We start from the raw sequence: 14,236 nt of genomic DNA, 5'->3' as shown, positions 1-14,236 counted from the left end.
GCCTCGGTCCAGTCCCACACCCGGGTCCGGGGCGGGAGGCCGGGCCCGAGCTGCCCAGCCACGCGCCGCGCATCTGCGGGCGCGGCCGCGGAGCCGGGAGCCACAGCAGGGGGAGGCGGACGGACGGATGGACACACCCGCCGGCACTCAGCCTCAGCCCGGCGCGCGGCAGCGGGGGATCCCAGGGGCCCGGGGAGCAGCGCCGGGTGCCCGGCCGGGGGCGCTCCGCCTCCCTCACCCGCCACCCCCGCCCACTCGGGCGCCCGCGATTGGCTCCGCCCGCCCCTGGCTGCGCGCCGAAGCCCGCCTCCCTCGCAGCTAAAGCAGACGGTACCCGGAGCGGAGCGAGCCAGAAGGGAGCATGGTCCCCGCGCCGCGGCCGCGCCAGCCCCCGCGCCGCCGCCTTCCCCGCCGCGGACCTCGCTGCAGCTCCAGCCCCGGCCCCGGCCCCGGCCCCGCAGCGCCCGCCTGCAGCCCCGGCGGTCCCCGCGCCTGAGCGCAGCCCCCGCCCGGAGCCCGAGCCCGAGCCCGGAGCCAGCCCAGCCCGCGGCCGCCGCGGCTGCGGGGAGAGGGCGGGGGCGATGCTGCCGGAGCCGCCGCCGCCGCCGCCGCCGCCTCGGTGAGAGCTGCGCCGCGCCGCGTCGCCGCACCGCTGACAGCTAAGGACTGACTTCCCTCTCCGGGCATCCTCCCTGGGCTGCCGGGAGGCGGCGGCGGAGGAGGAGGAGAAGGAGAAGGAAAGGGGGAGAAGGCGGAGAGCAGGAACGCGAGGAGGTGGACCTGGATCCGTTCCTCCCGGCCAGGACCCGAGCGGCCCCCGCTCCCGCTCCCCGCCGGCGCCGTGCGCTCTCCATCAGCCCGCCTGCGCCCACCCGCGATCCCCGGCTCGCCACGCACCGGGCCGGGGCCGGAGCCGCGCGGCAGGAGGTAAGAGCCCTGCTCGAGCTCCACGGAGGCGGCGCCGTGCCACCGGGGTCCTGGCCGTGCGCGGGGCCGGGCCGGGCTTGGGAACGGGGCCCGAGAGCCCGGAACGCCAGGCTCGGCTCCCGCGGCGGCGGCGGCGCAGGAGCCTCCGGAGTCTGGACTCGCCAGGCTGCGGGAGCCGGTGCGCCTGCGCCGCTCCAGAGGGGGAAGGGGGGAAAAACTTCCTACCCCCGGGGTGCATGCCCGGGGGCTGCCCCGAGCCAGGGTCGCGGCGGTCGGGGATGCTGGAAGCGTGTGTGACCCCCGGCTCTGGGCAGCCCCCTGGCTGGGCCCGGCAGAGTGCGCCCCTCTCCAGGACACCTCCCCGGAGAGGCCCAGGGCAGGGGCGGCTGGGGGCCAGGAGGAGGCACCGAGGGCTGGACCCGGGGGCGGCCGCGCGCCCTGCCCTTTGGGAAGGTGCGAGCCTCCATGCCGTGAGCAGCCAGGCTGGGTTTCCTGCCCCCTCCCGTCCTCACCCCGCAGTTGGGGACCCGGTCTCTTTACTCATCCCAAGTAACTTTCGAGGTAGAAGAGCTCGAAACCCATGGGGAGGGGACCCGCGCAGCCCTTGTTGTGACACCCCCTCTTCCCTTAGCACCTATGGGCGCCGCCGTGTTCGGGGACGCGGAAAGGAGAGCTTACGCGGACGGTGAGGCCGTGGTGTCAGGGAGGGAGGGGTTGTTTGTGTGCGGGATAGACAGTGTGGACGCGCACCCCGACTTCTTGGGGGTGCGGGGTGGCCGAGGGCTCGCGTCCGGGTTTCCGGGGCCTGGAGCCGGCCGAGGGTTGTCTGCGGTCGATCACAGCGCGGGTGAGGGCTCCGGGCAGCCTCTACCCTGGCCGGCCCCGAGGGAGGGGTGCGCTCCCCTGGCGCCCACAGAGCAGAACCGAGAGCCCGGCTAGATCCGGGGTAGATCCGCGGCAGCTCCCGGGGCAGGTCGGGTCTGCGCTGGCTGGGAAGGCGGGGACGCGCTGCCGCCTGCCGCCGCGGTCACAGAGGAGGGGATGGGGCAAAGCCGAGTCTCTCGGATGCCTGGATCCTCTAGCTGAGAAGCCAGGGGTCGTTCCCGGGCTCCGGGACCCAACGGTAGACACGGTCCAGCTGCGGGTCCTCCAGCGGGTCCCCAAGGATGCTGATGGGTGAGGAACCCCAGCTTCTGCCATCGCCGCTGCTCTGCTCCCCCTCCCCCCCCCCTGCTTGCGCCACGCGCGCCCCGGGCGAATCGGGGACGCAGGTATTTATGTAGCATTAGGCGAGACCTCGGCGGGCGCGGGGGAACCGCACCGCGGAGGACGCGGAGCTGCCGCGGCCGGAAACTTCCACTCCGCCAGCTCAGGGACAGTGGGCTCCGCTGCTGCGTGCTCCAGCTCCTGTCGGCGCCCTTACGCTGGGATTGGGATTGTGGCTCTGTGTGCAGTGAAGTCTGTCCTGTTCACGGCTGTGCTGACCCTAATTCCAGTCTCTTTAGAGTCATCTAGTCAAGAGTTCTTCCCCTGCGCTCTGCTCTGGTCCCTCACTCAGCCCCGGGAGGGCAGAGTTCAGGAGTTATTTCGGTTTAGGACCCATGACAGTAGACTTAACTAGCACACTTCATTCTGGTGTTCTTAAAAAACATATTGGGGTATGGAGAGCTAACTTTCTCACTCTTTAGGGAGGGAGGTAGGGAACAGTTACATAAATAGTTCATCCTGATGCAGGTCAAACACATCTGGTAACACAGAGGTGAATACTTGACAGACTGGTGGGTACGGATGGATTTGAGTAAGTCACATAATCCGGGTGTTTATGCAGGAATGGAGCTGTGTGCCGCTGAGGAATATAGACTCTGACCCGCACGATGTTCCAAGCCCACTGGATGTATCAATCCGGCTCTAAGATCAGGGAATTGCTAGCATCTGTGCCCTTAAACTCTATATGGATTTCATGGCATTTAAATTGGTTTATGGGCTGATGCATTTAACCACTTTTAATAACTTTTCTGCACAAGCATCTAATAAACCATACTTGCCCATGATTAGGGAAGCGTTTTCCCCTGTGCCGCCTCTCCATTTCTAGCACAGTGAACGGACATGTACGTTCTCCCAACTTTCACCTGCAAGCAACAATCCAAACGAAATACCTCGAGTTGTACAGAAAGAAAATATCCTATGGTAGCCATGGTAACCAAATAGATTAAGGGTTATTGGTTTTCATCTGTCTGTGATGGGGGGGGGATCTAGTATTGTGTCTTTTTAATTATGTTTCTAATGAGTGGTGGTCATACTTCAAGTCCTCGGTGTGGGAGATGAGCAAGACCGAGAATTCAGTTGTGTGAGAGGCTTGTGGCCACAAAGCGGAGGGGAGCCCGAGAGAATGACTTCTGCTAACTGCAGCTCCTGGTACCCAGCGAGCAAATGGACGGAGCCTTTCTTGTATTTCAAGTGGATAAGAATTGAGTCCCTTCCTTTAAGATGAAAAAAAAAATGTATTTTGCTTTTAAGCGCTTACTAAATGAACCTTTTAAGTCCAGCTCTTGTTTTCTAGGAATAAACATGTTAGAAGTGTGGCTGTTGGTGCGGATTGCGTGTTACAGTTGTTCTCCACACCTGTCAGTCTAAGTGAGGCATATCGTTAGTCTATTCAAATCTCGCCTATTTCAATATTCATGCATTTCCATGGTGATTCATTCCATCTTTGTTTATTTAGTCAACCTTATAAATCTTTGGCATCAATTTCACTTGTGCCGTCTTTTTTTTTTTCTTTTCGTTCATTTATCAATTGATTTGGCTGCAAATCATTCCCATTGAAAGCATTTCCTTTTTTCCCCCTTCTAGTTCCCAAAAGTTCACAGTATTCTTCATTCCACACTGTTTTAAAGGGGTTAAATTTTGTAATAGACCCAAATAACACCACTGATGCTAATGTAGGTTTTTAGCATCTCAGTTGACATGTATGTGTGCATGAGGTTTTTTTTTGTTTTGCTTTCTTCGGCTTACAATAAGGCTGTCTTGCTTTATGACCCAAAGATATCAATCCAATCTGGCAGAATTGACTAAAAGTCTGTCTTCCTTCTTCCCTTCTCCCCTTCCTTTTTTTCCTACCCCGTATGACTCAAGGAGTTCTGTATGTTTCCCGTTATATCTGGCTCAAGCAGACTTGAGGACTTTATTTATTGGACAGGGCCTGTCCTTCTAAGATCTTTTCTCTTCCAGTAGTAGCCAAAGACAGAAGGCTGGGGAGCGTCAGAGGATTTTCAGGTGCAGCACACATTTATCCACCACATAGAGTGTCCCTGGGATCATAGTAACCTTGCAAGCTCACTGAACAGGCAGTTTTGCTTAGAGTGAGTGATAATTTTTCACCTGCTTTCAACTTTGCTTCCTAAGGATGCAGGCCCATGCTAATCGCACCCTGTCTGCTTCAGAAATATCACCGCAAGCACGAGTACTCTACAGACTATTAGGATCAGGGGAAGTAATTGGAATACTTAACGTTCAAAGTCAGATGGAGAAGTGGAATTCTTGCCAGCCTTGTGATTCTATAATCAGTCAACTAAGTGCCTCCTTGGGGGTGGAGGGAGGAAGAAAAACCGTGGGTAAGAAAATCCAGCTGATGGTTGCGGTGGCTGAGGAGAAACCGAGGCAGAAACCATGTAGGATGACTAGAGAACACAACCTCTCTTTACGGACAGAAAACTTACCTGTAGGACCAAGTGTTCAGAAACTGGAAGAGTATTTGTAGCTTGTGCAGAAGATGTCATTTGTACTTCCTTGGGAAATCAGGGGTCATTTTCTAATATGCAATATATATATATATATATGTATATATATATTATATATTCGGTAACAATCTTTGGAAAGTACTTCCATCTGAAGAAAGTTTACCTAGAAGTGGTCCTCACAATTTTGGTGAAGAAGGAAGCGTGGGTCAGAATTCTTTGCCCTCCCGTTGGATCGGAATTACTGAGATCAGGACCGTTCTGAAAGCAAGCTCTGGGCTCTGCCTCCGACAGCCACACGCGTACTTCCCCAGAGTCCCAGGTCAGAAAGGAAATCTGCACTTCCTCCCAGGAAAGCACTTGAGAACAGGGAACTTGAAGCTGTAAATTAAGATGAGGCAAGTTGGTCCCTGGAAGTAGCAACACTGTTATTCGTGTAGGGAACGTGATTATCTTGGGGCATTTCCACCCTTACGGCGAGAAGGGGGAGATTTCTCATTTCCCGTGAGAGGATACCTGCGTGAAATGCAGGTGGTCCAGAGACGCCTAGCTGGCAGCAGCCGATGCTGAATCAAGCTAGAGCAGAAACGGTCCGGGATGGTCATGATAGGGGGTCAGATTTGGGCCAAGATGTAAACTCTCCAACATTTAAAGGCTGTCATTGGCCCCACACGTGTCAGTTTTTATCATTATTGTATAGAGTTTTGAAATGTTTAAATTGTTGATCTTTTAAAGGATATATGCACACATATATACAAATATACACTGAGCGGCCAGAATATTATGACCGGCCAGATTATTATGACCACCCCATCAGTACAATGAAGTGAATTAGTTATGCAAATAACAATAATAATAAAACCTTGAGAGTATTTGCTTAGGAAGTTTTCAATATTCAGTATTTTTGGAAGTGTCAATGAAGTACTGATGGGGTGGTCATAATAATCTGGCTGGTCATAATAATCTGGCTACTCGGTGTATATATTCTGCCAACTTTATTTCTCCAAAATGACCACTTGAACATAAAATTCGCCATCTTCGCCATGTTTGAGCATATAGCTCAGTGGTGTTAATGTTCACATGGTTGTGCAGTGGCTGGCCAGAACTTTTCATCATGGGAACTGAAACGCCCTACCCATTAACCATCCGCTGCCCATCTCCCCTCCCAGCCCCCTGCCAAGATCCAGTCCTCTTCCCTTTTTTTATGTGTGAATTCGACTACTGTAGCTGCCTCACATAAGTGGAATCTTACAGGACATGTCTATGAACATGGACATGCAATATCTCTTCCAGGTCCTGCTTTCACTTCTTTTGGATATATACCCAGAAGTGGGATTGCTGCGTTCTAACAGTTTTTAACCCTGATATATCACATTGATCTTCTGTTTAACACTAGATTGCCCAAGGAAGTCATTTTGACTGCTTTTTAATTTCAATTAGAAAAACAATTATGTATATAAGGACACAGTGTCTTAGAATTTTGTGACTTTTTGTACAACATATAAATGCGTTTATTAATAATTGTAGTTACCTCCCCCGTCCTTCATTTCTGGTATATATATATATATTATACCTATATTGCCCAAAAGCAGTCATTTTGACTGCTTGGGAAATTTTAAATAATCAAATGACTCTTATTATTGAATTGAGTAAATTTCTTATATGACCAGTTCGGCTCTGTATTGAAATAACAGTTTTCATTTTTTTCGATTACCGTCACATGATAACATACAAGTACATGATAAATTGTCGATACTTGATAAGTTGCAGTTGCTCAATAAGCTAAACTAGTCCTTGTTATTCGAATCTTTATGCAGTGATACTTGTTCTAATAAGTTGTTTATTTTATTTCTTTTGCGCCCTAAATTCATGAAAGAAATGTCGAATAGAAGTGAGTTATTGGAAAAGCTAAGGAACATAAGTGAAGAGTGCTCCGATATTATTCTTTCACAATGCAGTCATTTTGACTGCTTTTGGGCAATATAGCTATATACTAAGTTTCAGTCTTTCTAGTGTTAAGAGATTGGGTGACAATGCGGTTAACAGAACACAGATAACGAATGCAGTAGAGGTGACTGACACCCGCTCTTCCTTTCCTGCATGCACATCTCCTGGTGAGCCCCTCCAGTCTCTTACACTTTGCTTCTAGGGCTCCCCGGGTCGCTGTGGAATGGCCGGGCGGGTAAAGGCATGGGCTTAGTGTCAGAGTTGAAGTCCAGTCTCTGGTGCCTACTAGCCGTGTGGCCTTGGGAAAATCCTTGAACTTTGGTGTTCTCTTTTTATAAAAAAAAATTTAAAAATATATTTCTATTGATTTCAGAGAGGAAGGGACAGGGAGAGAGAGATAGAAACATCAATGATGAGAGAGAATCATTGATTGGCTGCCTCCTGCACACCCCACACTGGGGATCGAGCCGCAACCCAGGCATGTGCCCTTGACTGGAATCGAGCCCAGGACCCTTCAGCCTGCAGACCAACACTCTATCCACTGAGCCAAACCAGCTAGGGGTGGTTCTCTCTCTCTCTCTCTCTCTCTCTCTCTCTCTCTCTCTCTCTCTCTCTCTCTCTCTCTAAATGGAGGGTATAATCATAGGCGAGATAACCCTGAAAAAGCCTGCATCACAGTGTCTGGCCTGGAGAAGTGCTCTAGAAAGGAGAGCTTAGGTCAAGGGGTAGTAATACAAGAGGCAGCAGCAACCCTTACGATCTGAGAAGCGTAGACGCCCATCCTGTTAAATGTGCTCATATACACGTTTTCATGGTGTGCCAGAGTGTGTACGTATTGGATTCTGTGAGTCTTGTTATCAGTACTTAACTCTGAAATGCATAAGAGATTTGCATCACAATTGCAATAGCTAAAAATATCCTTGAGTGGATTTGATATGTGAACTCTTAATCCCATTTTCCATATCATAATTTTAGAGTTGATGTGGATTTTAGAGGTCAGCTAATCCACCTATTATTCAATCACCAAACCTGTATCAAGCCTCAATAATATCATAATAACAATAATAATAGCTTCCAGTTATTGCTGCCCACTGTATTTTAGTACTTTACATATATTATCTCTAATCCTCATATCGACACTGCGAGGTAGGGATAATCCCGCATTTTACAAATGAAGACGACACTCAGAAAGGGAATCAACTGGCCCAAGCCCACAAATCTCGTCACGTTGGCCAGCTGGGTGTGAACCCAGATCTGTCAGCTACCAGTCTGTCTGTCTTGTCTTTTCTGTGTGTGTGTGTGTGTTTCTGATGCTCCAGACTGGGTCTCAGTGCACTGGCATTCACATTGCCTGTTATGTGCCAGGTACTGCCTTGTCTGTGCCAATTAACATTTTAAATAATTCTCTTAGAGGGAAGGTGAGCTAAAATAAGAATATTTACCAGGTCTGACCGACATTCATCATCATTCTGGATTTGCCCACCTGCTTCCATTTACTCTGGTTCCTAGAAGGCTAATGAGAAAAAGTTGTAGATGCTTGAGTAGCATCTGTTTCCTTATTGAGCCAGTGTAATAAGTAGCAAATTAAAGACGAGAAACAAAGTAGAAAGGATTAAAGACATATCCAGGGACGACTGGAGACCAATCTGGGCTTGTTCACTCTTGACTCCCCGGAGCCTAGCACAGTGCCTGGCACAAACCTCATTAGTGAAAATGTTTGCCGAGAGCCTCTGTTTTAGATTCTTCCTTCACTCCATGGCTACGTACGTATCTGCTCCTGATTTTCATTGTGTGGAATGTTAGATGCTCTACTTGGCCATCTATCTGCTAAATATGCGTATTGGTGAGTTTAACTAACCTAAATGGAACCTTCTAGGGTTTATGACTTGAGACTTTGAAAACTAGCTTCCTTGGAGCTTCTTCATCCCAGTGATGACTTGAATCTATTTGACACTGTTGAGAATTGACACAGAGTTCGTCCTTCACAGCATGCTTGCTTGCAAAGGGATGTCCCCACTCAGATTTTTAAGTTTTGGGGATTTCACAAAAGCATTGTTTTAAATAAAATGAAGCACCTGGAAATGACATGGACTGCCGTGAAAGGGCGGGAACACTGTGTTTTCCAACAACTTCAGTCTTGTCTTTATTTTTTTAAAATATATTTTTATTGATTTCACAGAGGAAGGGAGAGGGAGAAAGAGATAGAAACATCAATGATGGGAGAGAATCATTGATCTGCCTCCTGCATGCCCCACACTGGGGATCGAGCCAGCAACCCAGGCATGTGCCCTGACCGGGAATCGAACTGTGACCTCCAGGCTCATAGGTCAGTGCTCAGCCACTAAGCCACACCGGCTGGGCAAGGGGTTTGTTATTTTGCCATTGAATTCGCTGATTTGCTTGAAGTGAAAAAAATATAAGATGACCATGCTCTAATTCTGGCTTTCTGAACTAAAAGCAAGGGCCACGGGATTTGGGAAGTGTAAGCCCGCCTTTGGAAGCTGGGTTTGTGACCTGGAGGCAGGAGAGAGGGAGAAAGAGAAAGAGAGAGAGAGAGAGAGAGAGAGAGAGAGAGAGAGAGAGAGGGAGTCTATGTGCGCGTGTGTATGTGTCTGTGTGCATGTGTGTGTCTGTGTGTGTGTCAGTGTCTGTCTCTGTGTGTGTGTGTGTGTGTGTCTGTCTGTGTGTGTCAGTGTCTGTCTCTGTGTGCGTGTGTGTGTCTGTGTGTGTGTCAGTGTCTGTCTCTGTGTGCGTGTGTGTGTGTGTGTGTGTGTGTGTCAGTGTCTGTGTGTGTGTGTGTGTGTGTGTGTGTGGCCGATCCGGCTCCTGAAGAGCCTGCTGTAAGAGGAGTGCTGTAATCTATTCGGTTCATGCTGTTCCAACCAGCTTTAATCATCACAAGTTGAATAATATTCAAACTGTGAAAGGAACATATTTCTTGCTGAAGACAACGTGTGCCAAGTGGAAGTGCCAAAGCCTCTCAGTGTAGGATCTATGGCAACACCTTGCAGAAAAAACAGAACACCTGGATTGCTCCATGTGACGTGGGAAAACAGCTTTTCTCCACAATCAAATGGCACTAAGATTTAAAATTTCCTTCTTTCACCCTGGCCAGGTAGCCCAGTTGGTTGGAGCATTGTCCCATACACCAAATGGTTACGGGTTCGATTCCCAGTCAGGGCTCATGCCTAGGTGGTAGGTTTGATCCCGGGTCCAGGCATGTATGGGAAATAACTGATGCATTTTCTTCCTCACATCAATGTCTCTCTTTCTCTCTCTCCCTCTTCCTCTCCCCATTCCCTCTCTCTCTCCTCACCTCTCTCTCTAAAAAAATAAAAATAAAAAAAATCAATGAACATGTCCTCAGGTAGGGTTTTTTTTGTTTTGTTTTGTTTTTTAAATTTCCTCCTTTTCATGCCAGAGCAGAAAAATGATTTTCATGGAAGCCATGCTTCGTGGAAGCCACCACCTCTCATGTGAGCTAAAGGGACATCTATCTCCCCAGGCCCAGGTACCTGACAGGGTCTGCAGGAGAAGTCTGGCGGTCCAGGGCCCCCCTGGAGAGAGCGGATGTGGGTTGTGTGACCTGGGAAGCACCGGTGACAGGACATAAGGGGAAGGTCGTGGGCAGCCACTAGGAGGAAAGCAGCTTGAGCCACTGCCTTCCTGGGATAAAGACACACAGACCGTCAGGCTGTGGGCTCCGCCCTGGGTTTCTCCATGGCAACACCTGCCTGCGCCCAGGCCTCCCCCTCACATCCCGGTGAGGAGGGCATCCCAGGGCCACCGCCCGGTTCGGGCTCCCCGCAGGAATAGACAGCTCGTCTCCGGATTCTGCAGAAACTGCAGAGCCATCCATGTTGGGGAGGATTCCTGGGGGAGGCTGCGAGGTGGGGTGGGCACTCACTGAGCTGTGAAGTCGCCATTCGAGAGCTGTCACTTCAGCTCTTTTCATTCCAGGTGTGTCTCCCAGGATGTCTGGTCTTCAGGAACAGTTTTTGATTCTGGACTAGACACTCGGGCCAGAGATAGTCTCCGTGGCCGTAGGAAAAGGGTGAGGCAGTGGCCTCTCTGACTCTCTGCTCCTGTGTGACCAGGGGGCCTCTGGGTGTGGGGACCGGTGTAGGGGACATGAGATTGACAGCTAGGGACTGAGCATGGAACAGCATGGAGGGCAAGACTCGGTCCCTGTCCTGCCCAAAGGTACAATTAAAACATATTTACTTTCAACTCAACAACAAACAGCCTGATTGAAAAATGGGCGAACGACTTGGTTGGACATTTCTCCAAAGAAAATATACCCATAACCAATAAGCACGTGAAGAGATGCTCAACTCCATCCTGATCATTAGGAAAATGCAGATGGAAACCACGGTGAGCTACCACTTACTTCACAGCATCAGGAGACTGTTCTGAAAACAAGCAGGAAATAACGGGTGTCGGTGCCGATGTGGAGAAATTGGAGTCCTCATGTGCTGCTCGTGGGAATGTAAAATGGTGTAACTGCTGTAGAAGACGGTATGGCCGTCCCTTAAAACAAAACAAAGCATGTAGTTACCATGTGATCCAGCAATTCTGCTTCTGGGTATGTACCCAAAAGAAGTGATAGCAAGGACTTGAATAGATATTTACACACCCATCTACATTCATAGCAACAGCCAAAATGTGGGAGCAGCCCAAGTGTTCATCCATGGATGAGTGGATAAGTAAAATTTGCCATATACACACAATGGAATACTATTCTGCCTTAAAAATAAAGGAAATTCTGGCTCTGGCCAGTGTAGCTAAGTTAGTTTGGAGTGTTGTCCCGTACACCAAAAGGTTTTGGGTTCAATTCCCCGTCAGGGCACATGCCCAGGGTTGCACGTTGGATCCCCAGCATATGGGAGGCAGCTGATTGATGTTTCTCTCTGGAGTCGATGTTTCTCTATCTCCTTCTCTGTTCCTCTCTTTCTAAAATCAATAAGGGCATGTCCTCGGGTGAGGATTTTAAAAAAATAATAATAAAAAAATAAAAAGGAAGGAAATTCTAAATCATGCTACAACATGGATGTACGTTGAGGACATTACGCTAAGTGGAATAAGCCAGTCACAAAAGAGAGATATTGTAGGAGTCCACATATATGAGGCACCTGGAGTCATCAAATTCATAAAGACAGAGTAGAATGGTGGCTGCCAGGGGCTGGGGCAGGGGCAATGGGGAGTAGTTGTTCAGTGGGTACGCAGTTTCAGTTGGGGAAGGTGGGAAGGTTCTGGAGATGGATGGACTGTGGTGGTAATGGCTGTGCAGCATTGCGAATGCACCCAGTGCTGCTGAACTGTGCACTTCAGTGGTTAAAATGATGCTTTGTTATATATTTTTGCCACAGTAAAAAAAAAAAAAGACTTCTAAATATATTCCAAACCAGTTCTCCTCCAGTTCTCCTCATTCTTTAAGCAATCTTCTTGCCGTGGCCAGGGGGGGGGGGGGGTGCAGAGAAGGCATTACTTGGACAGTTCAATACTTACTGAGCACTTGCCGTGGATCTAGCCCTTTGCTGGACATTTATTTTGTTTGAGGTATAATCATCATGGCAATACAATCAAATCTCAAGTGTTCACCGAGTTGTGCTCATTGTATATACCTGTGTAGCACCACCATCCAAACCAAAATATAAAACATTTGCATCACCCCAAAAAGTTTCCTGTGACCGCGCCAATCAAGCCCTTCCTCCCCACCTGCTTGCTGATGCCCGTCGCCACAGGTTAGCTCTGCCTGGTGTTGACTTCCGTGTATCCAGACAGGGGCAGTGTGTGATCTTCGGCGCCGGCTGGCTTCGCTCGGCACACGGTGTCTGCCCTGCATCCATGCCGACATGCGTCCCTGTTGTCCCTTCTCTACGGCGAGGTAGCATTCCGTGGCAGGTTCCACACTCTGTCCATCCTCCCGTGGATGGACGCTGCGTGGCGCTGTGTTTGGAGGCAGCGAGCAGGGAGAGAGGATGGTAGCTGGCCACTGGGAGTGTCCCCGCAGGGTGGGGTCATGGTGCGAGTGCTCCGTGCTGGGGGTTGTCCTGCTGACCGGCAGCACACCCAGAGGTGAGCGGTCTCCAGGTCGTGGCGGTTTGGTGATTGTCGCTAAAAGTATGACATCCAGTGGGCCGGATGCACATGCTGCTGCTGAACAGATTTCTCCCCTGAGGGCACGTCACCCGGGAAGCCAGGTCTCTATCAGGAGGCTGCTGGGTGACTCTGCACGGAGGACAGGAAGTTGCTGATGGTCGAAAGGTCAGTGTCTTTGAGCTGTGTCTGCACTGTCTCCTGCTCAGGTGCTCAGCTGCAGCCTGGCCATGCCTGTGGGGGAGGGAGTGGGCTGGGAGGGGGCCAGTCCCCAGCTCGTCCCTTCCTCTCTGGTGTGGAGCCTCAGGGCTGGTTCACATGCTCTGTCTGTAGCCTTTAGTCCAGCGGTTCTCAACCTGTGGGTCGTGACCCCTTTGGCGGTTGAACGACCCTTTCACAGGGGTCGCCTAAGACCATCCTGCATATCAGGTATTTACATGACGATTCATCACAGTAGCAACATGACAGTGATGAAGTAGCAACGAAAATAATTTCATGGTGGGGTCACAACAGGAGGAACTGTATTTAAAGGGCCAGAAGGTGGAGAACCACTGCTTTAGTCCGAGACAGGAGCGTGAGCACTCGTCGGTCTCTCTCTGCGGTTGCTTCGCACTCTGTTGTGGCCAGTGCTCTGGTGAGTCTGTCATCTGGCTCTGGGACCCGTGTCCGCATTTCCACATTCCTGGAGACGGTACAGGTGGAGAGAGTGTGTGAGACCACAGCTCGGACTGTTGCTGCGCCCCAGAGCACAGGGGAGACACAGGGGAGCTGGTCAGGGTGGGCTGTGGTCACTGCGAAGCCCCACGGAGTGGGGAGAATTAGGAGGACCCCAAGGGCCAGTGGATTGACAGTCTCCCTCCTTCCATTCGGTAGCGTCACTCTGTACCCCCATTGCCCATCCCAAGTCCACCAGCTCACACGTTCAGTCCAGCTGACAGCCTGCTCGCCCCTGTGAGAGGCCGTTGGACGACCCAGCTTGGGGTTGCACAGTGATTTCTCGTGGAGGCATTGCTCTGAAGTCACCTCGGAGAGAGGGCAGTGGCACAGCGGGGGTGGGGTCGGTGGGGTGGGGGGAGCCCCACGACCATGCTTGGCGCCCTCAACAGAGCCCACAGTGCTGATGCTCATGGGACGGGAAACAAAATGGAGTGTGGACTCCCTCTCAGCAGCCAGGGCCCCATGAGACGCGCTGCCCACGGGGCACAGGGAACTATGTTTCCGACGGGACTGGAGAGTAGGAGAGGAACTGTTGGCGGAGGGACTGTCTGCTGGCTCCAGGGGCCACTCTCCGACCCCCTCTCCCTCTTCCTTCTCTAGAAGCCTCACCCGTCTCTCTGCCCAGCTCAGACCCTGCTCGTCCTCCAGGGAGATCCCACCTGTGGGCATCACCTGGCCTAGGTTCTCCACATACCCGCTCCATAGGGTCCCCAGCCGACCGTGTGCCCCTGGGGGCACCGACCTCCTCACCTTTTGTTGATATTCCTTTGGTGACCTTCCTCTGAGGGCCCAATGCTGGGCACGGGTCACAG

General features: G+C 51.4%; 1 protein-coding gene across 1 annotated transcript in view; it reads left to right on the top strand.

Annotated features, from left to right (window-relative positions):
• Positions 1 to 322: 322 nt before the first annotated feature.
• The window catches only part of KLHL29 (kelch like family member 29), a 266,413-nt gene continuing 252,499 nt past the window's right edge, over positions 323 to 14,236 (top strand). The window contains exon 1 of the mRNA XM_059660438.1: positions 323 to 927. The gene's annotated coding sequence lies outside the window, so the exon portion shown is untranslated. The remainder of the gene's footprint in view (positions 928 to 14,236) is intronic.

Source organism: Myotis daubentonii, chromosome 12 (assembly GCF_963259705.1).
Source record: "Myotis daubentonii chromosome 12, mMyoDau2.1, whole genome shotgun sequence".
NCBI lineage: Eukaryota > Metazoa > Chordata > Mammalia > Chiroptera > Vespertilionidae > Myotis > Myotis daubentonii.
Note: the sequence above shows the minus strand (reverse complement) of the source record. Positions and strands in the feature narration are given on the sequence as shown.